A 25,759-nucleotide genomic window follows, 5' to 3' on the forward strand; every position below is an offset into this window, starting at 1 on the left:
ATACACAATGTACAAAGAACAAACGTATGCCATACGTATAGAAGTCAAATATCATATAAACAGTATATCAGCATCGTTAGAACCAAGAACGTGTATGAAAGGTAAGACTTAGGCATCATTTACATGAGCGTAAAATACGCGCGTGCGACGCGCGTGCTTTTCACGAGTGTCGTACGCACCTATATTACTCTATGGGGCAGTGCAGACAGTCCGTGGGTTTTGCACAGCGTGAGTGCGCTGCGTAAAACTCACGACATGTTCTATATTTCAGCGTTTTTCGCACACCACGCACCCATTGAAGTCAATGGGTGCGTGAAAACCACGCAGGTCGCACGGAAGCACTTCCGTGCGAACTGCGTGATACGCGCAACAGCTGTCAAACTCTGAATGTAAACAGAAAAGCACCACGTGCTTTTCTGTTTACAAACATCCAAACGGAGTGTCATAATGATGGCGGCTGCGCGAAAATCACACAGCCGCGCATCATACACTGATGACACACGCAGCTGTTAAGTGCATTTTGCGCACGCAAAACGCCGCGTTTTTTGCAGGCGCAAAACGCACACGCTCGTGTAAATCAGGCCTAACTAAAACCCAAGGCAAGGAATATATGTTAGGAAACATCAACTAAGCACAAAATATGCATATACATCCAATGGAAGCAGCATATACTTTCCACGTACCCAGTAGATACCTAATGATTAACACCAATACTAACCCATCATGGGATACTTGCAAAAAATTATTGCACTGCTGTAAAGACCACCACCTCATGACCCCGACGCGCGTTTTGCAGTCAGCTTTCTCAACGGGTACTGAGGTAGAAAAGAACAGGAGGTCAGTAATAGTCCCAGAAAAGGAGCGGGTCAATAGTCAAACCCAATGAAAAAGTAGCCAGGGGAAGGATGAATAGTCATGCCTGATCCAAGGTAAACTGGTTATAATGGCCAAGTGTACTCAGCTGTATATATAAAAGACATCCGTGTTACTTACATGGCGCAGGTAACATCTTCAGCATAGCCACGCCTCAGAGCGCATGCGCACCATAGATGTGTGTGTGCTGATAGACTAGCAGCCTTCTTAAGGCCTTATTCACACGAACGTGTATTTCATCCGTGATACGCGCGTGAAAATCACACGCGTCGCACGGACCTATGTTAGTGAATGGGGCCGTTCAGACAGTCCGTGATTTTCACGCAGCGTATGTCCGCTGCGTAAAACTCACGACATGTCCTATACTTGGCCGTTTTTCGCGCATCACGCACCCATTGAAGAAAAAAAAAGCCAGAAAATCGTGCTCGGCACACGGAAGCACTTCCGTGTGACGCGTCTGATTCACCCAACAGTAGATAAAGAAATGAAGGAAAAAATAAAAGCACTTCCTTCATTTATTTTTCTAAACTTCAAAACCGCGTGTCATAAGCATGGTATATGCGTGAAAATCACGCAGCCGCGCAGCACATACTGATGACACACGCCACTGCAACACGCAAAAAATGCTGCGTTTTTTGCACGCGCAAAACGCATATGTTCGTGTGAATAACGCCTTAGTGAGGGAAATAAGAGCCCACAGAAAAGACTGTCATGCCCAAGCACATCCATTTAGCACATCCAACATATTGCAACACTGAATATCACAATAACGTGAAGGATAAATGCCCACAAGGATGTGTAAATACCAGCAGACCGTCAAACATGAGGTTAAAGGGAACTAAATCCCCTTAATATGGACAAACATTTATACAAATCAAAAAGATTAAATAAAATGGATGCATACATTGTTTAAATGTTCAAAAATATACACACACACACATAAATACATACATACACATATACATATAGAAATATAACAATGTGTATATATAAAAACCAATGTGTGTATAAATAATATTGTATAAAAACAGTGAGAAAGTGAACATGTGAAAATAAATAAATATAATGTTAAGATGTAAATACTATAAAAGTTATATATAAAAATATACAGTGAAGGAAATAAGTATTTGATCCCTTGCTGATTTTGTAAGTTTGCCCACTGTCAAAGTCATGAACAGTCTAGAATTTTTAGGCTAGGTTAATTTTACCAGTGAGAGATAGATTATATAAAAAAAATAAAAAAAATAACATAGTCAAAATTATATATATTTATTTGCATTGTGCACAGAGAAATAAGTATTTGGTCCCCTACCAACCATTAAGAGTTCAGCCTCCTCCAGACCAGTTACACGCTCCAAATCAACTTGGTGCCTGCATTAAAGACAGCTGTCTTACATAGTCACCTGTATAAAAGACTCCTGTCCACAGACTCAATTAATCAGTCTGACTCTAACCTCTACAACATGGGCAAGACAAAAGAGCTTTCTAAGGATGTCAGGGACAAGATCATAGACCTGCACAAGGCTGGAATGGGCTACAAAACCATAAGTAAGACGCTGGGTGAGAAGGAGACAACTGTTGGTGCAATAGTAAGAAAATGGAAGACATACAAAATGACTGTCAATCGACATCGATCTGGGGCTCCATGCAAAATCTCACCTAGTGGGGTATCCTTGAACCTGAGGAAGGTGAGAGCTCAGCCGAAAACTACACGGGGGGAACTTGTTAATGATCTCAAGGCAGCTGGGACCACAGTCACCAAGAAAACCATTGGTAACACATTACGCCGTAATGGATTAAAATCCTGCAGTGCCCGCAAGGTCCCCCTGCTCAAGAAGGCACATGTACAGGCCCATCTGAAGTTTGCAAATGAACATCTGGATGATTCTGAGAGTGATTGGGAGAAGGTGCTGTGGTCAGATGAGACTAAAATTGAGCTCTTTGGCATTAACTCAACTCGCCGTGTTTGGAGGAAGAGAAATGCTGCCTATGACCCAAAGAACACCGTCCCCACTGTCAAGCATGGAGGTGGAAACATTATGTTTTGGGGGTGTTTCTCTGCTAAGGGCACAGGACTACTTCACCGTATCAATGGGAGAATGGATGGAGCCATGTACCGTCAAATCCTGAGTGACAACCTCCTTCTCTCCACCAGGACATTAAAAATGGCTCGTGGCTGGGTCTTCCAGCATGACAATGACCCGAAAGATACAGCCAAGGCAACAAAGGAGTGGCTCAAAAAGAAGCACATTAAGGTCATGGAGTGGCTTAGCCAGTCTCCAGACCTTAATCCCATCGAAAACTTATGGAGGGAGCTGAAGATCCGAGTTGCCAAGCGACAGCCTCGAAATCTTAATGATTTACAGATGATCTGCAAAGAGGAGTGGGCCAAAATTCCATCTAACATGTGTGCAAACCTCATCATCAACTACAAAAAACGTGTGGCTGCCAACAAGGGTTTTTCCACCAAGTATTAAGGCCTCATGCACACGACCGTGGTGTTTTTCTGGTCCGCAAATTCCAGGACCGTGTTCCGTGGAATGTCATCCGCAGTTCATCCGTATGTAATCCGCAAAAATGCGGATGAAAAAAAAAAAAAAAAAAAAGGACTTTTAAACAGGATGCCAAAAGCTTGGTCAAACCCCCTTTAGAAGGTCACATGATCCGCAAATCCGCAAACTGCGGATGACACACGGCGGTGTATCCGCAATTTCCACGGGCCCATTGACTTCTATTGGCATGTCCGCACCGCATTTGCGGCCCATAATAAGACATGTCCGGAGTTTCTGCGGCACGGATGTGCGGACATGCGGAGAGCCGTGAAAACACGGATAGTGGGTATGGCCACATAGAAATGAATGGGTCCGCAATTAACCCGTGGATTTGCGGTTGAATTGCGGACGCAAAAACACGGTCGTGTGCATGAGGCCTAAGTCTTGTTTGCCAAAGGGATCAAATACTTATTTTTCTGTGCACAATGCAAATAAATATATATAATTTTGACAATGTGATTTTCAGTTTTTTTTTAAATATAATCTATCTCTCACTGGTAAAATTAACCTAGCCTAAAAATTCTAGAGTGTTCATGACTTTGACAGTGGGCAAACTTACAAAATCAGCAAGGGATCAAATACTTATTTCCTTCACTGTAGATATATTGTTGAATAATATAATGACAGTGAAAATGAGAGTGAATGTGAAAAAATATGAGTGATGATAAATAAAAAAGGTGCTAAACATTTATTTAGGCTCACCAAGAAAAAGTATTTATAAATGGTGAGGAAAGTGATGCAAAACACACAGTATTAAAAAAAAAAAAAAAAAAAAAACAATTCATATTACAATCCGAAACACACATTAATGTACTGCATCCACATAAAGCCATGCTGATCGAAATTCAAGATATCCTAAATTCATCCTCCAGTTATTGAAAACCACGGGACCAAACCTACGAGAATGCTGCTGATATACATCTAGCAAGACAAAAAGCAGGAAAATCTTTTACCACAATAAAAAACGATAATAAACACCCATTCAGCAATGTCTCTATAGGAGAACGCCTCTGTAATACAGCATCGGGTGGAGGCTGTCACAATTGAAGTTGAGGTATACAGAGGTGCAGTAGGACCCCTTAGGCCACGTTCAGACACGGTGGAATTGCCGCAGATATGTAGTGCAGATTCTGCACCTCAAATCCGCTCAGGTAGCGGAAAAATTATGCACGAAAGTGTGAGCAAGCTGCAGATTTTTTAATCCGCTGCATGCTTCTTTAGACATCTTGCGGATATTCACAGTGGATTTTACCCTTTCAATGTATAGGGTGAAATCTGCAGTGAATCCGCAGCACAATAGACATTTAACATGCAGATTTCGCAGCAAAGTCGCCACAGATTTTTGGAGAATTCATTAGTAAATTCCTTACGCTACATCTAGGCTTGATCTAGCCTTCATAGTAGTTGTTCCCTTTGACAGCCCCTCCCCATATTCCCTAGCAGGGTAATGCATTTTGACTGCTGCCATAATTCATCACAGTGCCAGATGTTAGATTGTAGAGAATGGGAATTTAAAAATCCTATTCACGCAGTCTAGGAGAAACCCCATTCAATTTTCAGGGCATGCTGCAGTCTTTTCTAAGAACTGTAAGGTCAGGATCACACACACAGTTTTGATGCAGTTTTTGTGGCGGTTTTTGGCTCAGTTTTTTGAGCCAAAGCCAGAAGTGGATCCAGACAGAAGGAAAGGTATAAAGAGAAGACTGATTGATCTCCTTTCTTTTGTGTCCTTTTCTGTGTTTGTCTCACAAAACGTAGCCAAGAACTGCCACAAAAACTGCATCAAAACTGTGTGTGTGATCCTAGGCTAAGGAACATCCAGTACATGAATACCCATTGATTTCAACAGGGGTCATATAATACTTTCCTCTAAAGCGGTGCTCCTGAAGCAAGTGGCGCGTCTAGATATAACAGCTATTCACAGCAGAGGGGGAGATGCCTAATGAAAAAAATGGACAGCCCCATTAGGGTAGGAATACACACAGAGTAAACACTGCGGATATTCCGCAACGGATTAATTGCGGAAAATCCGCAGCGTATTAAAGTAGCAGCAGTCTAGGTGAGATTTCAACAAATCTCGTCCCCACACTGCGGAAAAATGCAGCCGAAAAAAATTGCACATAAATTTACCTGCGGTGCAGTTTCTTCAACCGCATCATGTCAGTTGATGCTGCGGAAGCGCTGTTCTTCTGTTGTGGGTTTCCCCATTGAATTACAATCAGCATCATGCACTTCTCTTTCATTTAGTCAGCGCATAGGGATCCTGCATTGTTCGCTATGTGCTGTCTTATACTGACATATTAACGTTACTGAAGTGTTTAGACAGTGACTAGACATTCCTTCCAGACAGGACGGGATGTCTATTCACAATCCCTGCACTTCGTCAACGTTTGTTTGGTACTTACAGCAGAGCAAAGCGTAATCTCGCTGTAAATGACAGGTTACAACGAGATTACGCTTTGCTCTGCTGTAAGTACCAAACAAACGTTAACAAAGTGCCGGGATTGTGAATAGACATCCCGTCCTGGCTGGAAAGAATGTCTATTCACTGCCTAAACACTTCAGTAACGTTAATATGTCAGTATAAGACAGCACATAGCGAACAACGCAGGATCCCTATGCGCTGACTAAATGAATGGAGAGAAGTGCATGACGCTGATTGGTCACTGATTGGTCAGCGTCATACACTCTCTGTACAACGCCCACTTGGTCTAAAGTAAAAACACGCCCACTTGGGCATTAAGAAACTAATTAGCATAAAGCTAAAATCGCTCCTAACGTGGTAAAAATAGATTGTTTTTCTAAGTAAAAAGCATTACTGTCACCTACATTACAGCGCCGATCTCCTTATGTAGGAGATAGGGCACTTATAATGTGGTGACAGAGCCTCTTTAAGGAGCATCTCCTGAGTACAGTTCTGACCTAGTCTTGCCTGTTGTACACTTTAAGTTTTCTTTGGTGGCTTTGCAGTTCCTTCAAGAGACAATTTATAATTTTTATGAATGCGCCTTGTATAAGTATTATATAAAGGGAATTAAAATTTGGATTTAAGTTGCACAAGCGTTCTTCAGTAACGGCCATTTCTCAGTGTTTCCGTCAAGAAGTTTTATGATGCCCTGTGGCAATTGCACTTAAATTTGGAAAATTGCAATACACAAGCGCATTCATTGGTGGTGTGCATTAAGGATATTATTGAATATACAAAGATAAATATTCATGCTTTTTAGAATATATTGCCATATATATATCCAGTGTATAGAATGCAATATGTAAAAAATAATAATGTACATATTAGTTTTAAATGAATCCATCTGTTTATAACTATTCCAAAATTGCAGAAAAATACCTAAGTAGCTAAATTATGCAGGACAGCTGCCAAACTCGGGCATTGTTCAAGTGCACATTTTTGGATGAATTCCCACTTTGCACTGGGAAGGCAGCTGTACTCCGGGTGCAGAGGGGGATGGGAAAGGTACAATAAAGGATTTACCAGTAATTATTCACCAGTAATTCACAGAAAACAAAGGAAATATTCTAGTAGAGCTAGTAGAGGAAGTGTTCTGCAGGATGTCTGGCTCAATATTCCCTCAGCGATGTGCCCTTGATAAATAAAACCTGAGTGACTGACAAACTGCTTATAAAGTACATTTCTGTCCGCTTCTACTCCAGTTTTTAGCCCACTTTCACACGGCAGTATTTTTGCTTCAATGTTTGTAAACCAAAACCAGGAGTGGGTCCAAAACATGGAAGAGGTGTAAATCCTTCTATTAGGGTATGTTCACACGAGTCGAATTTGCTGCAGAAAACTCTCATTCCGCAGGGATTTCAGTACAAAAGTTTGCACCAAATTGATTTGATTTGGTGCAGATTGTTGGCCAGATTTGTCGCTGCGGATTTAAAAAAAAAACATTCTCACCTAAACTGGCTGTACTTGAGATTTTTGCTGCGGGAATGCAGCTATTCGGCAGCAAGGAGAACACAACATTTGGCATTTGTTGTGGATTTTCACTTCCCCATTGTACTCAAGGGGAAAATCTGCAACAACTACACAACCATTTCGCAGCATAAATTTGACTAGTAGGTTTGATCTGGGGTCTTATTAATTCAGGGGGTGTGATCTGGGTCTGATTCATTTAAAGGGATTGTTCGGTTTCAACAAGTTAATTATATATTTTGCAAAATTAAAAGTTATGCAATTTTCCAATATATTTCTGTATTAATTCCTTGTCAAGATCTCTGCTTGTTGTTATTCAAAATTCATTGTTTACTTCCAGTGGACATAATTCTGTCTATGGTCATGTGATGGACGCACAGGTGCACGACTCGTTACAGTAAGGCCGGATTCACACGAGCGTGTGCGTTTTGTACGCGCAAAAAAACGCGGCGTTTTGCGCGCGCAAAAGGTACATAACAGCTTCGTGTGTCAGCCGCGTATGATGCGTGGCTGCGTGATTTTTGCGCAGCCGCCATCATTATGACACTCTATGTTTGTAAACAGAAAAGCACGTGGTGCTTTTTTGTTTTCATTCATAGTTTTTACTGCTGTTGCGCAAATCACGCGCGTCACATGGAAGTGCTTCCGTGTGCTGCACGTGATTATCACGCACCCATTGACTTCAATGGGTGCGTGATGCGCGAAAGACGCACAAATATAGGAGATGTCGAGAGTTTTACGCAGCGGACATACGCTGCGTGAAAATTACGGACTGTCTGAACGGCCCCATTGACTAACATAGGTCCGTGCGAGGCGCGTGAAAATCACACGCATTGCACGGACGTATATCACGTTCGTCTGAATGAGCCCTCACAGTATGTGTATGAGAGCTGTGTCTAAGGCTATTTGCACACACAAAATCAAAATCAAGAGAAAACAGCTCCTGATTTTCAGATGTTTTTTAAACCACTCGCGATTTTTGCTGCGTTTTTTACGGCCGTTTTTGGAGCTGTTTCTCTATGGAGTCAATGAAAAACGGCTCCAAAAACGGCCCATGAAGTGACATGCACTTCTTTTTTGCGGCCGTCTTTTTACGTGCCGTTTTTGGAAAACGAGGCATTAAAAAACGCCTATAATATACATGCATATAATATACAGTAATGGGGGGGTCTCTAGCCTTCATGTAATATAGTAAGGGGGGATTTGTTATTATAGCAATCACAGGATCAGGAACCAGTAATTTTAAGCTCCTGGTCCCTCTTAGGCAATGTTCACACGGGGGATTTTGCTTGACGGGTCCTGCCGCAAAATCCGCCGCAGAATTATTCCTGCTGTTGGCAGGAATATTCCAACTCCTATTCACTTCAAGGGAGGTTTATGCGGAATGAAAATTCAATTAAGTACAGTATAAGTTTGGAACAAGCTGCAAGTTCAAGCATTCCTGTTCGGTCTGCAATGGGGCGTACGATGGAGCGTCGCAATGCTTTAAGAAGGGAAAAGGAAAGGGTGGCGATGGGGGTGACGCCGCTGAGGTTGGAAGAGATGCTACCCTATCTAAATAGATACACTGATAGGATGAGGGCCTGCTTTTTAGAGTGGGGTTTTCATGACGGATTCCTCATGTTGTTCCTGTTTCATTACGTAATTTAAAGTCCACACGAGATTTCCTGTCGGTTGTGTCGGAAAAGCTGTGAAAAGAGGTGGGGCTGAGTAGAATGGTGGGCCCATTTTTGTCCCCTCCCATTCATGACTTGGTAGTTTCCCCCTAGGGGTGGTCCCAAAAACGAAGCCCAATAAATTCCGGCTCATTCATCACCTGTCACATCCTAGGGAGGCTTCAGTGAATGATGGGATTGACCAGACGCTTTGTTCCATAGTGTATACCTTTTTTGATGCGGCGGTTGATTTGGGGCATTATCGGAAGGGGTCCCTTATGGCAAAAATGGATGCGGAGTCAGCTTTCCGTTTGCTTCTGGTTCACCATGATAGTATTCGGCTGTTGGGTTGTTATTGGGAGGGGGCGTACTTCGTTGACAGATGTCTTCCGATGGGCTGCTCCATTTCATGCGCCAACTTTAAAGCCTTTAGTTCATTCTTGGAATGGGTGATTTGTGAGGTGGCTGGAGTTGCCTCACTCATTCATTACTTGGAAGATTTGCTTTGTATTGGTCCGGCGGGTCCCCTGTTTGCAGAAACTTTTGAGCTACGGCTGAATGAGTGGCTAGCCGATCCGGAGTGCCCCTTGCGCCTTGTCACGTAGCGGGTTAGTGGACCCACAAGGCCGTGCCGCCGTAGCGGGCAGGCAGCTGGCCAAACAACAGGAAACCCCAGCAATACAATGTCCCGCACAAGGGTACCTGGATAGTCCAGACAGTGGCCGCAGCTCTGGCACTGATGGAGATGGGTGCAGCAGATGACGCCAAACGTGGCACACAGGTGCCGCTGGTTGCACCAGACATGGCGGATTCCTCCGGATGTGGCAGATGACACAGGACGTGGCAGATTCCTCTGGACGTGGCACATGACACAGGACATGGCGGATTCCTGGCACTGATGGAGATGGGTGCAGCAGATGATGCCAAACGTGGCGGATGACACAGGTGCCGCAGGTTGCACCAGACGTGGCGGATTCCTCCGGACGTGGCAGATGACACAGGATGTGGCGGATTCCTCTGGACGTGGCACATGACACAGGACGTGGCGGATTCCTCTGGATGTGGCAGATGACAGAGGACGTGGCGGATTCCTCCGGACGTGGCAGATGGCACAGGACGTGGCATGACTCAATACTAAAGGCACAGCATGGGAAACAGGAACAGGTAACAAGGCACGGGTAACAATTGCAACGAGAAACACTAAGGGACAGACTGGGAAAACTAACAACGCTCAGGCAAGGATCAGAAGGCCTGGGGCCTTCTTATAGACCAGGAAATCGTGGCAGTTGATGATGATGACGATTTCCTTTGTGTGCGTGCGCACCCTACGGGACACAGCAGACTGGAGCAGAAGTGAGCGCTGGCGTCTCCTAGGAAGGAGATGGGGACCAGCGCTCACGGATCCATGGCTGCGGGTGTCGGGAGGTGAGTAAACCCAACGGCACGCGGCCATGGACGCTACACGCCTGATAAGACAGGGGGCCCACGGTCTGTTTTGGTGATTTTAGGAATAACCAATGATTCGGAGAGCATGAAATGCTGGCACCCCCAGGAGAAATTGGACAATTTGAAATTGTTGGTGAGGAGGGCGTGCCAGTTGCGGAATGTTACGTTGCATAATTTGCAATATCTCCTGGGGAAGCTTCATTTCGCTTGCCGAATTATGCCCATGGGCCGGGTTTTCTGTAGGCGATTGCCGAGGGCAACGGCGGGGTTAGGGGCTCCCCATCATTTTGTTTGCTTGTCTCGTGAACATCGTGAGGATCTGAAGGTGTGGTCAGACTTCCTGGGTTAATACAATGGTAGGTCGATTATCATGTCGCCTGTTGTGGAGAACATTGGGATTTACGGACACGTCGGGCAGCGTGGGTTTTGGGGCCTATTGCGGGGATTGGTGGTGGGGGCCAGTGGCCTTCAAGTGGGTAGAGGAGGTTTTGGTGCGTAACTTGGCTTTTTGGAATTGTTCCCCATCGTAGTGTCAGTGACGATTTGGGGGGACCGATTTAGAGATAGGAAGGTACGTTTACATTGTGACAACATGGGGGTGGTGATGGCAATTAACAATGTTTCGGCATCATCTCCCCCTGTGGTCTGTTTGTTGCAACATTAGTCTTGGTATGCCTATCGCTTAATGCTTGGGTTACTGCGGTTCACGTCCCAGGGGTCAACAACTCATTTGCAGATTCTCTTTCTTGGATACGGGGGGACCAATTTCGGCAGTTGGCTCCGGAAGCCTCTCGTCCTCAGCACTTGTGGGATCTGGTCTGCGGTGAGCGAATCAACTGATCCGTTCCTCCTTGGCTCCGGGGATGTGAACTGCTTATGAGGCAGCATGGTGTGATTAGGAGGCTTTGTTCCCCGCCTTCCCCACGGCCTCTGCTCCGGTTCCTGCGCCATCCATTACCGTATGCACATCCCGAGCTCCACTTACCCGATCCGGACGCTCTGCTGGCCCAGGGTGGCGTCAGGTAAGTGCATCCCTTACCTCCCTCCGCGGCCGTCATCCTTGATGTGCGGTTGCAGTCACTAGAGGGCGCGCGCGATGACTCGTTCTGTCTTAAAGGGCCAGTGCACGCCTTAATTCTAAAGACTTCCTATTTAAGTTTCCTCCTTCCTTTCATCCATGCTTGTTCAACCTAGTTCCCCGTGAGTTTTCCCTATGCCCTGGTTCTCTGTTTCCTTCCCTTCTGCCTTTGTCTGGATTTCCCGTTGCTGACCTCTGCCTAAACTTGACTATCCTTGCCTGCCGTTTGCCTTGACCTATTGCTATCCATACCCGTTACGACACCTGCTGCCTGCCTTGACCTATTGCTTCCATACCTGTTATGACGTCTGCTGCCTGTCCTGACTTCTGCCTTTCCATCCGACCACCTCTACCCGCTGTGCCAAGCGTTGCCTGGGTTCCAAGCACCATCTCCCAGACGACACCGAGGATCCACAAACAAACCGGTGAGAACCGTTATAGTGGCTTTGTTGGCATTCTTGGCTTATGTGTCGGTGCGGGTTGGTCAGTTGCGAAGTTTAATCGCTTTGTGGCGGCTGTGGCTTTCGGGTGTAAATGGAGGAGCCAGCGGAACGTCAGAAAGGAATTTCTAGTCGACCAGGCCCTGAGGGTCTTTAGAAAGGGTGGTGCCTGATGGATGACTGGCTTTTTCTTGGGCTTTTTTCGGGGCGCTTCGGATGGGTGAATAGGTATCCCCAAGCGGGGCTCGGCCACGTGGTTTGTTGAATGACGATGTTGTGCTTCTGGCTCACAGCATGTAGTTCTGGATTCGTCAATCCAAAACGGACCAGGGGGGGTAGAGGGAAGTGGGTGGTTTTAGACTCCGTTGAGAGTGCTGTCATGTGTCCCGTTCACTCCCTCAGGTCTTGCTTTAGCAATAGCCGGTTCGTGGATGGGCCCTTGTTGCGACATATGGATGGCACGTTTTTGTCATGTTATCAATTTACCATGGTTTTTTGGAAACGTTGGCCTTAATGGTAAGGCTTTTGCCCCGCACTCCTTTCGGATAGGAGCCACAGCAGAGGCTGTGGGATGGGGTCTGGGGCCCGACGCAGTACGCCGTATCGGTGGCAGTCCCAACGGTTCCGGTTATATGTCTGCCCTCATCGTATGTAATTGCTGTAATTGGTTTCTCACTATAGGGGGGTTTCCTTTTGTTCATGCTCTGGGTTTTTTCTGCCACGGGTGAAGTTACTGACGTTTTCATTTTTTTTTCTTTTAGATTCTTCCACGTGTCTGGTCTGGATTGTTAGGCACTCCTATGTACATTGAGGGGCGTTGCGGGCGGATGTTCGTCCGGACGGGTAGAAACTCGGTTTTTCCATGTTAGCGGCTACTTTGCGCTGGCTTGGATTCCGAGGTATGGCTGAGGGGGGTCCTCTTTGAGTTTCACTGTTACATGATGTTAGATAGGGTACCTGATGAGCTGTTTCTTCAAGTTGGGGAGAATGACCTGGGGGTCAGGCCCTTCCGCGAGTTGATCAGGGACATAAGTTATGATTTAATTAGGTTATGGTCGCTTTTTCCTCGCGTGATTGTGGTCGGAGATTGTGCATCAGAGAGCGTAGAGATCTGTTAGGTTGGTGGTTGGGATCAATAGGGCTCATGTGACGGTGAATCAGGCTGTGTCAGCTTTTGTGGTGAGGAATGGTGGTGTGTTTGTGCGACATTATGATTTTGAGGATGTACAGGTAACTTCTGGTGTGCATTTGAATGCGGTGGGAATTGATTTGTGGGCATTGAGGATTCAGGAGAGAATCAAATGTGCTCTGTTGTTGTGGGGGAATGGCATGCTTGAGGTGGTCAAGGTATGCTCTTTGGGGAGTCCTTGGTGTTGGTTAAAATTGGTGGGGGAGTGAGTCATACTGGAGATGGTCCCTCCCAGATTGTCATTATGGGGGAGCTGGCTTATATGGGCTCCTGCTGGGTGGGGTCCCGGGGAGCAAAATGATGACATTTTAGACATCTGCTGTTATCACGTTGCCCCTGAGCCTGTGGTAGGACAGCTGGGGATAAAATAGAGATATGGGCAGAGTGGCGCTAGATCCTATTTATTAGCTTCAAGGATCTTCCCAATTTTCCATAAGGGGTGAATGTTTTTTTCACGTGAATGATGTTTGTATGGGGGTTTGCGTGAAAAGTTAAGTTGTTGTTATTTATTTTGTATTTATTGGTATTTATTATTAAGTTGTTTTTTGTTGCTTGTTAATAAAATGGCTGCTGTGGCCAATTCATTCCAGCTCTAAGTCTGTGTTCACACAGAGTTTTTTGCAGGAGGAAAATTCTGCCTCAAAATTCCATTTGGGATTTTGAGGCAGATTTTGTCCTTCCTGCACATCGTTTGCCACGATTTTCACCGCGTTTTTCGGGCAAAATACTCTGCGAAATACGCTTTCTCTGCCTCCCATTGTTGTCAATGGGAGGTCAGAGGCATAAATGTGCGAAGATAGGGCATGTCCCTTCTTTCTCCCGCGAAACGGTTTTATCGCTCGCGGGAGAAAACCGCCCCCGTCTCCCATTGAAATCAATGGGAGGCATTTTCGTCCGGTTTTTGACGAGTTTTGCGGAGCGGTTTCCGCTCCAAAAAGCTAGTCAAAATACTCTGTGTGAACAGACCCACGCAGAGTCAAAAACGTCTCAAAATACGGAGCTATTTTCAAGGGAAAACAGCCCCTGATTTTCAGACGTTTTTTGAGCAAATCGCGTATTTCGCTGCGTTTTTCGCTGCGTTTTCGCAGCATTTTTTACGGCCGTTTTTGGAGCTGTTTTCAATACAGTCTATGAGAAAATGGCTCCAAAAACGTCCCAAGAAGTGTCCTGCACTTCTTTTGACGAGCCGTCATTTTACGCGCCGTATTTTGACAGCGACATGTAAAATGACAGCTCGTCTGCACAGAACATCGTAAGACCCATTGCAAGCAATGGGCAGATGTTTGCCGACTTATTGGAGCCGTCTTTTCAGGCGTAATTTGCGGCGTAAAACGCTACCATTACGTCTGAAAAGAGGTCGTGTGAACATACCCTAAGTCTCAGTGTCATTATTTGGGATTAGAGAAATAAAAGAAAAATCTGAGGAGGAGCTGGTGTGTTTCGCCACAGCAGTAGGTTTAAGGGAAGACAGAACCGAACTCTATTATCCCCAGTCATGTTATTGATGATGGTCTGAGCAGTCACCCTTTGCCCCCTCTCCTTTCTAACCTACAGACAACAGGTTGGAAAAAAGACAGAACAGATGGAAGGAAGCAACAGATGACTGCAGGATCAGATTACATACTAGGTTTGTATGTAGGGTATGGAGATATAGGTCTGCATAGGAGCTGCCTACACATTTTGGCAAGATAATGTATTTGTAATATATTTATAATCAAAACTTTGCAAAGTTGCTACGTTTCCTATTTTGTATGTATTAGAGCAATAACAAAATGGTTGCAAAAGCGCACATCCCCTTTATTTACAAACCCATTATACAGTACATGTATTACACACTCTATGACTACAGATCACCTAGCGCAATGGCAGATCATACACTACTGAGAACTGCTGTGCAAATTTGATTTGATTGACATCTATGTTTCTTTCTGAAAAACTTTGTGGCCTTTAAAATGAGTAGCTGGATTAACCTGTGTGTGACCAACCTGGATCATAATTTTACTCTGGCAGACCTGACGGCAACAATCTATATATTCATACATAAACATTTTACATGTAAATAGACATTAAATGCACAGGTCTTACATAAAAATAAATAGGGTTTTCTGATCATGGGGCGGTATTTTATACTGATGACCTATCCACAGGATAGGTCATTAGTATATGATCGGTGGGTGTCCGACACCCAGACTCTGCACCGATCAGCTGTGATTGCTGCCTCTGGCATCGGGAGTTATACAGAGTTTGGAGCCGGAAGCAAATGGCTCCGACCACTGTATAGCGGCGTGCTGCAGAACTGCAACTCTGCTCCTATTCAAGTAAATAGGAGCAGAGCTGCATTAACTCAGCCCAGCCGCTATACAGTGTACGGAGCCAACTGCTTCTGCATCACATGTTGCAATGAATGCTGTATTATGGAGGTGTTTTGCTTCTAGGCAAACCTATGGTGCCTCACTAAGGCACCATACAGCAGCCACGGAGTGCCTATGGCTCCGTGGCTGCCTATGGCTCCGTAATAAAGAGCCATAGGGACTTAGTGTGTCGACCTGCAGGGCTTCTGCACATCACTTTGCCCTACTGAGAATGGTCCATACTTTTGGTAATAATATAAAGTGCTGCAAGGATTGCTATATGTAAAATGATAGAACCATCAGGCCAGGTTCCCACATGGCGTAAACGCTTGCGGAATTCCCGTAACGGAATTCTGTGTGGAAATTCTGCAGCATTTACAGTAGCAGTAAAGTGAATAAGATTCAGAAAATCTGATGCCCACACTGCGAGGAAAAAAACGCAGCGTAAACGTTAATAAATTGACCTGCGGTGCGGAATTATATTCCACAGCATGTAAATTTATGCTGCGTTTTTGTGGACTTTCCATTGCGGGTCTTCCCCATTGAATTAAAAACCCACAACAGAAAGCCCAGTGTTGCGACTTCACAGCGATTACGCCTCAAAAATCGCAACTAGGAAAAAAATAAAATCATACTTAGGGGGGATTCACACGAGCGTGTATTCGGTCCGTGCGGGCCGCGTGGTTTTCACGCGGCACGCATTGACCAATACAAGTCTATGGGGCAGTACAGACAGTCCGTGCTTTTTGCGCAGCGTTTGTCTGCTGCGCAAAAAGCGCGACAGGTTCAATAACTCTGCGTATTTCGCGCATCACGTACCCATTGAAGTCAATGGGTGCGTGAAAACCACGCAGGTTGCACGGAAGCACTTCCGTGCGAACCGACTGAAACAGCGCACCAGCTGTCAAAAGGATGAATGTAAACAGAAAAGCACCACGTGCTTTTCTGTTTCCGAACATCCAAACGGAGTGTCTTTGCGATGAGCGAACCCGGACAACCAACCGAACTTCACCGGGTTCGGCCGAACTCGTTTTGGCCGAACCCGGCAAAAAAATTATCGGTACGCGACGTCAGGAGATAGTCACTGTCCATGGTGCTGAAAGAGTTAAACTGTTTCAGCACCATGGACAGTGACTTCCGATCGCAATATACATGAACCTGTAGAAAAAAAAACGAAGTTCTGACTTACCGATAACTCCCGGCGTCTTCCTCCAGTCTGACCTCCCGGGATGACAATTCAGTCCAAGTGACAGCTCCAGCCAATCACAGGCCAAGCACAGGCTGCAGCGGTCACATGGACTGGCGCGTCATCCAGGGAGGTGGGGCCCGATGTCGAGAGGCGCGTCACCAAGGACGCGTCACCAAGGCAACGGCCGGGAAGTTCTCGGTAAGTACGAACTTTTTCTTTTTTTTCAACAGGTTTTTCGATATTGTGTTCGGCATTCACTGTCGAGGGTGCTGAAAGAGTTAGCTCTTTCAGCACCTTGGACAGTGACGGGCGTCGACTAGCCTCATCTCTATGATGGCGGCTGCGCGAAAATCACGCAGCCGCGCATCATACACGGATGACACACGCAGCTGTCAAATGGTTTTTGTGCGCGAAAAACGCTGCGTTGTTTTCGCGCGCAAAAACGCAACGTTCGTCTGCATCTGCCCTTACCCAGAACGTACTCCTCCTTCCAGCAGTCTGGCCTCCTGGGATTACGTTGTATCCCATGTGACCGCTGCAGCCAATCACAGGTTGCAGCGGTCACATGGGCTGCAGCGTTATCCAGGGAGGCCGGACCGGACTGTGATGGAGGGACGCGTCACCATAACAATGACCTATGTAAGTATGAGTGGTTTTTACCGCTGCTATCCGCCACGGAAATTCAGTCCGAAAAAACGCACCACGGTGTGGTTCAGTTGTGGGACGGAATGCATGCAGGTTCCAGGTCGGATATATTGCGTGGCTTTTAAACAGCAGATCCGTCCCGTGGGAACCCGGCCGTATAATAAGCAGCTTTAGTTTATGGGAAAAGGGAAGTACAATATCTAAATTCACCCTCACATGGTTTAGTTTTTTTTTTTAGTTCCTAAATTATTTCATACATTTTAATGTTTATAACATTAATTCATGTGACCTCTAGCCTTTCACCACAAGCATCTGTGAAATTACTGCAAACCACATTGGGAAAACATGTTTTTATGTAAGTTTTAGTAAGAATAATAGTCAAAGGCTGTGCAGCAAAATCAGAAATGAACGTTAATAGAGTTTGGTGGAGCAGTGGTGGATTCAGCTACCCGGGCACCAAAGTTGGTGAGCTGCCAGGATTCTAGCTTGAAAACCACTCATAACAAATATGATTTTTGTAGAGTGATAGTGGGGGTGATAGATCTGCATTGTAACGTAGATGATCAAATCCACCCAGTAGTGCCAGCCATCCATAAATTCCCAGACAGTCCATACAAATAGTGCATCCGTGATTGTTTAGGAGCTGGGGTTGATTCTGCAGATCCACGCGCAGACTGGAAAAAAACACTACGGGCGAATGCACACGATGTGTATTACGTGCATATTTTACTGTGGCAAATCCGCAGCGTAAGACAGTACCAGCAAAGTAACTGAGATTTTAAGCAATCTCATCTACACATTGCAGAATTTTTCTATAGTTAAATTGACCTGCAGTGCTTGTTTTAAAATCTGCAGCATGTCAATTTATCTTGTGTTTCCGCCTGCGAATTGTATCTGACAAGTTTATAAAAAAAATGCACCAAAATCTGCAGCATAAAAGTGCACCTATTTCCGCATTGAAATCTAAAAACGCATTTAAAAAACGCACTATTAGGTGCAGATTTTACCTGCGGAATTACCTTCATTTACTTGTGGTTTTGAGGCGGATTTTCTGCACCAAATTACACAACGTGTGCACGTAGCCTAGGGATGTATTCACAGGGTGCAGTTTTGCACCGCAAAACGCATGAGATTTTACCGCAATTAGCAAAATTGCGGTAAAAACTTGCGCGTTTTTCAATGTGGTTTTTGGCCGTGCGGCAAAACCGCAGCATGTGAATACACCCGAAGGCCGGATTCCCACATAGCATAAATACTGCAGAATTTCCACAGCGGAATTCTGTGCAGAAAATTCACAGCATTTACAGTAGCAGCAAAGTGGATGAGATTCAGAAAAAAAATCAGCGTAAATGCTAATAAATTGACCTGCGGAGCGGAATTTAAATCCACAGCATGTCAATTTATGTTGCGTTTTCTTTTGCGAGTTTTCCCCATTTAATTCAATAGGAATGCAAAACCCGCAGATAGCCAAGTGTTACGATTTTTGCAGTGGAATCGTAGCGATTCCGCCGCAAAATCGCAACTCAGGGGAAAAAAATTATACTTACCCAGACCTCCCTGCTTCTTCCTGCAGTCCGGCCTCTTGGGATGATGTTGCATCCCATGTGACCGCTGCAGCGAATCACAGGCTGCAGCGTCACATGGTCTGTAATGTCACCTTAGGAGGCCGGACTACGGGCAGAGAAAATGGAGGGGGTAAGTATGAAAGTGTTTTTTTTACCCATAGCGCTGCTTTCCGCAACGGAAATTCCGTTCCAAAAAGCGTTTTTTTCAGGCGGAATGTACTGCGGGTTCCAGGTCGGATACACTGCGTGGTCTTTATGCAGTGTATCCGACCCGTGGTAACCCGGCCTAACTAATAGGTTAATTGACATCCTGCGGAGTTGGCCCTAGGTGTGTCCTAGATAAGCAAATTAGATTGTGAGTCCCATTGGGGACAGGGACTGATGTGAGTGATGACAATCTGTCTACAATCTGTCTACAGCGTTGCAGAATATGTTGGCGCTATAGAATCAATGAGAAATCAAATCCAATCCTTGAATGGACTATCCCGGCGCACAGATTGAGTTTTAACCTGTCTGATCCTCTGTTTGCCCCAGAGACGAGTGGCCCCTGAGGTCTCTGACAACTGCTTATGTTCTTCTTCTATTGAAATAACGTGTGTTCAGTTAAGCCCAGTGAGTTGGGGGTGATAGCAGATAAGTTGTTTGGCAAACAGCTACCTAATATTTATGGTCAGCTTTAAATAGCAATGATCTAGTACATGTGGCATGTGTGCCCAACGCAGCACGCATGAGAATTTTTGGGGCACATGTGATGCGCCTCCCACTCGGCCTGTCCACTTCAAAGCATTAGCAAGGATAGCATGTGTGGAAGAATAGCAGGTGTGATGCTCACTTAGTGGAGTGCATGGGTGAATTACATCTGGGGGCTATGTCTGTTACTGTGGGGGTTTGTGGCTCTTGTTGGGATTCTGACGTTTGCTTTTGTTATGAGTTTGCGTTATTAGTACTTTTGCACTTAATAAAATTTTCCAGAAAAACAATTGCCAATTTGGGTATTCTCTGTGTATTATCAAAACACTACCTTTACAAACATAAGTGTTCCGACATTCATTTTTAATCCCTCCCTACTGCCCATCAGCAGACTACATAAACAGGCTGTCATAAAACAGCCTGCGACAGCTGACAGGTATAAAGTGAAGCCACTGAGAGTTTGTGTGTTATTATTGGAACTCCATTGTGGCTAAATGGAGAGAATTCCGTAATGACATTATGTTAGGGAATTTATTTGAAAAAATTCCATATTATATTTAATTCAAGCAGCTCCATGGAGGACCGTCACTTCAAATGCCCTTCTTCTTTTGTACAGTAATAGGCGTATATTGAGGTATCAGACTGTATTGTTTGTCAGGCATTTAATACATAAAAAGCAAAGTACCGGAGCTGTCTTCAGGGCTGATCTTTTCCACATGAAAATAAGAAGATACGCCGACATTGCACATAACAAGCTCCTACTCAGCTGCAGAAGGAAGTTACAGTCTGTGGTTATAACACCTGCTTATGAATTAATAGACTGTGTTTTCAGTTTCAAGTGGCAGACGCTTTACATCTCTACAACATGGAACGTTTCCAGAAAGCGGTTCCGTGCTTCTGTTCCAGTCAGAAAAAAATCTGAAGTCTAAAGCTCACATATTGAGACTACAAGTAGTCCACGGGATAATACACAAGAAGTAATTCATAATGCAGGAAAGAGAAAGCTCCACTTTTGCAAACATTTTATTAAGAACTTTTCATAAAATGTCATGGTGATGGTTGTCTGCGTGACTTTGGATTAGTGCTTCCCTGCATGAGAAATAGGGGTAAGCAGTAGCCAAAACTTCCTCCATGGACTAGTCTTATACTATAAGATGCCAGCACAGTCTGCTCTATAAAGTGTTCAGGAACTGGTGTACTTAAAAGATTGAGGCCCCATAGCAAAGATCAAAATTACCCCCCCCCCCCAATTATGATGCCAAGTTTTGCCACACAGGGTAGATGGGGCTGGTGTTTGTTCCCCACTCAACGCACTATTCATGACATACACGACCGTTCAAAAGTTTAGGGTCACTTAGAAATTTCCTTATTTTTGCATGAAAAGCACAGTTTTATTAAATTAATCAGAAATACACTCTATACATTGTTAATGTGCTAAATGAATATTCTAGCTGCAAACGTCTGGTTTTTAATGCAATATCTACATAGGTGTATAAAGGCCCATTTCCATAAACCATCACTCAAGTATTCTAATGGTACATTGTGTTTGCTAACTGTGTTAGAAGGCTAATGGATGATTAGAAAACACTTGAAAACCCTTGTGCAATTATGTTAGCACCGCTGTAAACAGTTTTGCTGTTTAGAGGAGCTATAAAACTGACCTTCCTTTGAGCTAGTTGAGAATCTGGAGCATTACATTTGTGGGTTCGATTAAACTCTCAAAATGGCTAGAAAAAGAGAGCTTTCATGTGAAACTCGACAGTCTGTTCTTGTTCTTAGAAATGAAGGCTATTCCATGCGAGAAATTGCCAAGAAACTGAAGATTTCCTACAACGGTGTGTACTACTCCCTTCAGAGGACAGCACAAACAGGCTCTAACCAGAGTAGAAAGAGAAGTGGGAGGCCCCGCTGCACAACTGAGCAACAAGACAAGTAAATTAGAGTCTCTAGTTTGAGAAATAGACGCCTCACAAGTCCTCAACTGGCAGCTTCATTAAATAGTACCCGCAAAACGCCAGTGTCAATGTCTACAGTGAAGAGGCGACTCCGGGATGCTGGCCTTCAGGGCAGAGTGGCAAAGAAAAAGCCATATCTGAGACTGGCGGTATGGCAGCTGGCCAACAGGGCGCAGATTACAGTCTATAGTTCGTATAGGGTACCTGTGGCAGCTCGGTCAGTAGCAAGGCAGGTACGGCTGGGACTAGGCAGCAGGTAGACGTCAGGCGCGGTGTAGCAGGACAGGCGTGGTATACAGCACAGCACGACTTCAGCTCAGCATGGTACTTGACCAGGATAGCACGGGATACAGGATACAGGAGCAGGGAACACTGGGAACTGGGAAACACTAGGAGACCATTTACATAGAAGAACTTAGGGTACGACAACAACACTCAGGCGTGGGAGGAAGGGGCTGAGCCCTTCTTATAGTCTAGGGTGCTATGGGCTAATAATACATGAAAGTTTGGTGCGCGCACTGCCCCTTTAAGAGCGGGCACGAGCGTACGCACGCACCCTACGGGTCCCGGCCGAGGTGAGCGGAAGTGAGCGCTGGCGTCCCCTGAGGAGGAGACTGGGGCCAGCGCTCGCAGATCCATGGCTGCGAGCTTCAGGAGGTGAGTGAGCCTGACGGCCTGCGGCCATGGGCATGACACACAGCTTTAACATTTTGTAAAAGGAAAGAGAAAAAAAAAAACACATGGTATACCATAGTTTAACCAAAATTGCAAAAAGGTTCAAAGACAAGATGCAAAATGGTTAGGCTTACCTGATGTAGTTGTCTATAGAACAGGCACAACTCTAAAATCAATCATAAAGCAAAAATAATGTGCCACGAAAACAAATACAAACAAAATGCTCAAATTAATACAAGCAGTCATGCTACTTTGAGACTTTTTCAGCCAGAAAAGTCTGAATACAAACACACATGTAGACCGGCAGTAAGAAGATTCAGTAACCAAGTGCAGTACAGCAACGCTGTACAATGCTTCTACAGCAACTCTGACTATATCCTCCGGTATTAAAATGCGTCAAGACCAAGCTGCTTGGAGAAACAATGTATTTTTATGCTGTCACACAAATTTATTCTTCCGAAAGGGATTACATAGATTAGCAGGGTACTCATTGAGAAGGAATGACTAGCAGCAATTACCTAGGTGTGTGTAGATGACGTACTGCACGACATGGAAGGCGATAAAGGGTGGATCTTCTTTTAAACTATCCTAAAAACATTTTTTTTTTATTATAAGGAGGTATCAATTGAGGATCTCCTCCTTTGTTACTAACAAGTGTGATTCAGGTTAAGGAGTGGAGTTTCAATGTAGTGTATTGGGACCAATCACATAAAATCAGGACGAAAAGTGTGGAAAAAATATTATGTTAAATACACATTGTATATGTCAAATAAAACAAATGATACTCAGCACAGTAGTATTTGTGTGATTTGTTTCTAATAATTTGACCACTAAGTGTCACGCTATTCACACAGTTAGTGTTACATCTTATACATTACACTCTTAAAATTAATAGATATTTTCTAAAATACATTAGACCGATCAGCTACCTACAACTTTAAAACCACTGACAGGTGAAGGTAATAACATTGATTATCTGGTTACAATGGTGCTTGACAATGGGAAGGATTTATTAGGCAGCAAGTGAACGGTCAGATCTTGGAGTTGATGCGTTGGAAGCAGGAAAAATGAGCAAGCGTAAGGATCTAAGTGACTTTGACAATGGCCAAATTTTGATGTCTAGATGACTTGGTCAGAGCATCTCCAAAATGGCGGTTCTTGTGGGGTGTTACTGGTATGGATTAGTATCTACCAAAAAATGTCTGAAGAAGGACAACCAGCGACAGGTTCATAGGTGCCTGAGACTCATTGATGTGCGTAGGGAGCAAAAGCTAGTCCGTCCAGTTCAATTACGCAGAAGAGCTAATGTAGCATAAATTGCTAAAAAAAAATAACAGCTACTGTAGAACAAATTGCTAAAAAAAAATAAAAATTGTGCATCAGTGTGATTGGTGCAACTTTCAAAATACTTTTTATTAAAAAATTATATTTACTTTTTGAGATACAGCTGCTTTGTATCCTGTATACAGAGCAACTGTATCTAGCGCTGAAACCTGTATCTGTCAGGTCCGCGGGACTGATGGGTTCAGTGTCAGCGGGTCCTGATCGAGCTGCTATCGATCACATCTAAGTTCATAACTTAGATGTGATTGATTACAGGTGAATCCTGCGTGTCAGAGACACCCAGGACCCGCTGACACTGAACCTGTGAGTCCCGAGGACCTGACTGATTCAGGTCTTAGCGCACGGAATCCAATATTGTCACGTAATTTCATCTTCATTTCAGACAATTTAGAATAGTTAATGGGAATACTCTCTACAGTGTTCCTGGTAACTGGCTGTACTGCCTGGGCGAGCGTGGAAGGTGTGAACCAGCAGCACTGACTGACGTCTAGAGGGTCTTTCTATGTAACCATTACAGTAAAAACAGTCATGAAATAGGACATCTGAAGAAGCCTCTATTTACAGGCATCCTGTTTTCACTGGGTGATATTTTAATAATTGGATTTAGACTGGAGAACATTTGAAAATATGTCATCAATTTATGAGGAGCGACCTTGTTTTCGATCAATGTGTCACACATGTTGGTTGCCTATTTCTTATCATATTAAATGGTTAAAGAGTCTCAAAGTACATCCAGGCCTCTGCTCGTTGGGGGTCCATACATGAGAGAAAAGTTGGTTTAGAAGTGAGCAGAAATAGAACTGGTAATTGTACAGTAATGTAATTATTCTAGACAAAGCTATCTCAGGCTACAAGTAAATTCTTCATTTTATAGCATACTAGCGGAGTTACCCGGCTTCGCATGGGTCTATGTGTTTGTTGTTTATTGTGTGCAGTTAAAAACGTTGTTTCCTACGGATATGAAGCCAATGCTCGTCTATCTCGCTTAGACTGCAGTCCTGCCTCAGTCTGCTGGGGAGTTTCAGCAGCTCGCTGTTGGCTGTGACGTTTCTTGTCAGCCTGGAGACGGGTTTGGGTTTGTTGAGAGGTTTCAGCAGCTCGGGCAGCAGCCATGCGCTTTGCTGCAGGAGTCTTCCAGCCAAGTGCCTTTTTGGAGGCATGACTGGTCTGAAAGGGGTTCAATTTATGAGAATGCTGAAATCCAGTATAAGTACAGTGTAGTTGTTAAGGATCTGCCAGGCACAGCTTCTGTATCCACGTCCATAGGTAATCAGTCTGCACCTGCTTTTATGTCTGTGAGACTGACTCCATCTTCCACCACTCAGGATGGCAGGCTTAGGAGTGGGAGAGCCTATCACAGCCTGGCCAGACGGAGCTAGCTCCCGCCCTCTGTCTATTTATACCTGCCTTTCCTGTTCCTCCTTGCTTATGATTCTTCTCGTTTGGTTTCCTGGCCCTGCTGCAGCTTCTTGAACCATTTGACCCTGCTTCATATTGATCCTGGCTTACTGACTATTCTCCTGCTCTGCGTTTGGTACCTCGTACACTCCTGGTTTGACTCGGCTCGTTCACCACTCTTGTTGCTCACGGTGTTGCCGTGGGCAACTGCCCCTTTTCCCTTGCTTCTGTGTACCCTTGTCTGTTTGTCTGTCGGGCACTTATTGAGCGTAGGGACCGTCGCCCAGTTGTACCCCGTCGCCTAGGGCGGGTCGTTGCAAGTAGGCAGGGACTGAGTGGCAGGTAGATTAGGGCTCACTTGTCTGTTTCCTTACCCCCATCATTACAGTAGTATAGGTGCAGTCAGTTCACGGCGAGTAAAGAAAGATGGCTGGATTGTTACAGAAATCCGGTGTAAAACAAAAATGACTGGGTTGTTATAGGAACCTGTGTGTATGAAGAACCTGCAAGCTTCTATTGGCTAATATGGGTCATCTGATCTGATATGGAGGAAGGTCCTTGATGTGGAAGCCAATGGTGCCATATTTTCTTTTGTATTGCAATTGCGTGAGATGATAGGGTTAACGCATGCGCACTAACTCTCGGAAGACGCAGAGAGATTGGAACAGCATGGAAGAAGTAAAGGGATCCGCCAGATGGTGAACTTAATTCTACTGACTAAAAGTTTTAAATATTTCTAATTCTGCACACCTGCACTTTATGTATTGGCGCTTAACACCC

At 44.8% G+C, this 25,759-nt stretch overlaps 1 pseudogene; it reads right to left on the bottom strand.

Annotated features, from left to right (window-relative positions):
* Positions 1-24,532: 24,532 nt before the first annotated feature.
* The window catches only part of LOC142652605 (chymotrypsin-like elastase family member 1), a 38,130-nt pseudogene continuing 36,903 nt past the window's right edge, over positions 24,533-25,759 (bottom strand).

This window comes from Rhinoderma darwinii, chromosome 5 (assembly GCF_050947455.1).
Source record: "Rhinoderma darwinii isolate aRhiDar2 chromosome 5, aRhiDar2.hap1, whole genome shotgun sequence".
NCBI classification, from domain to species: domain Eukaryota; kingdom Metazoa; phylum Chordata; class Amphibia; order Anura; family Rhinodermatidae; genus Rhinoderma; species Rhinoderma darwinii.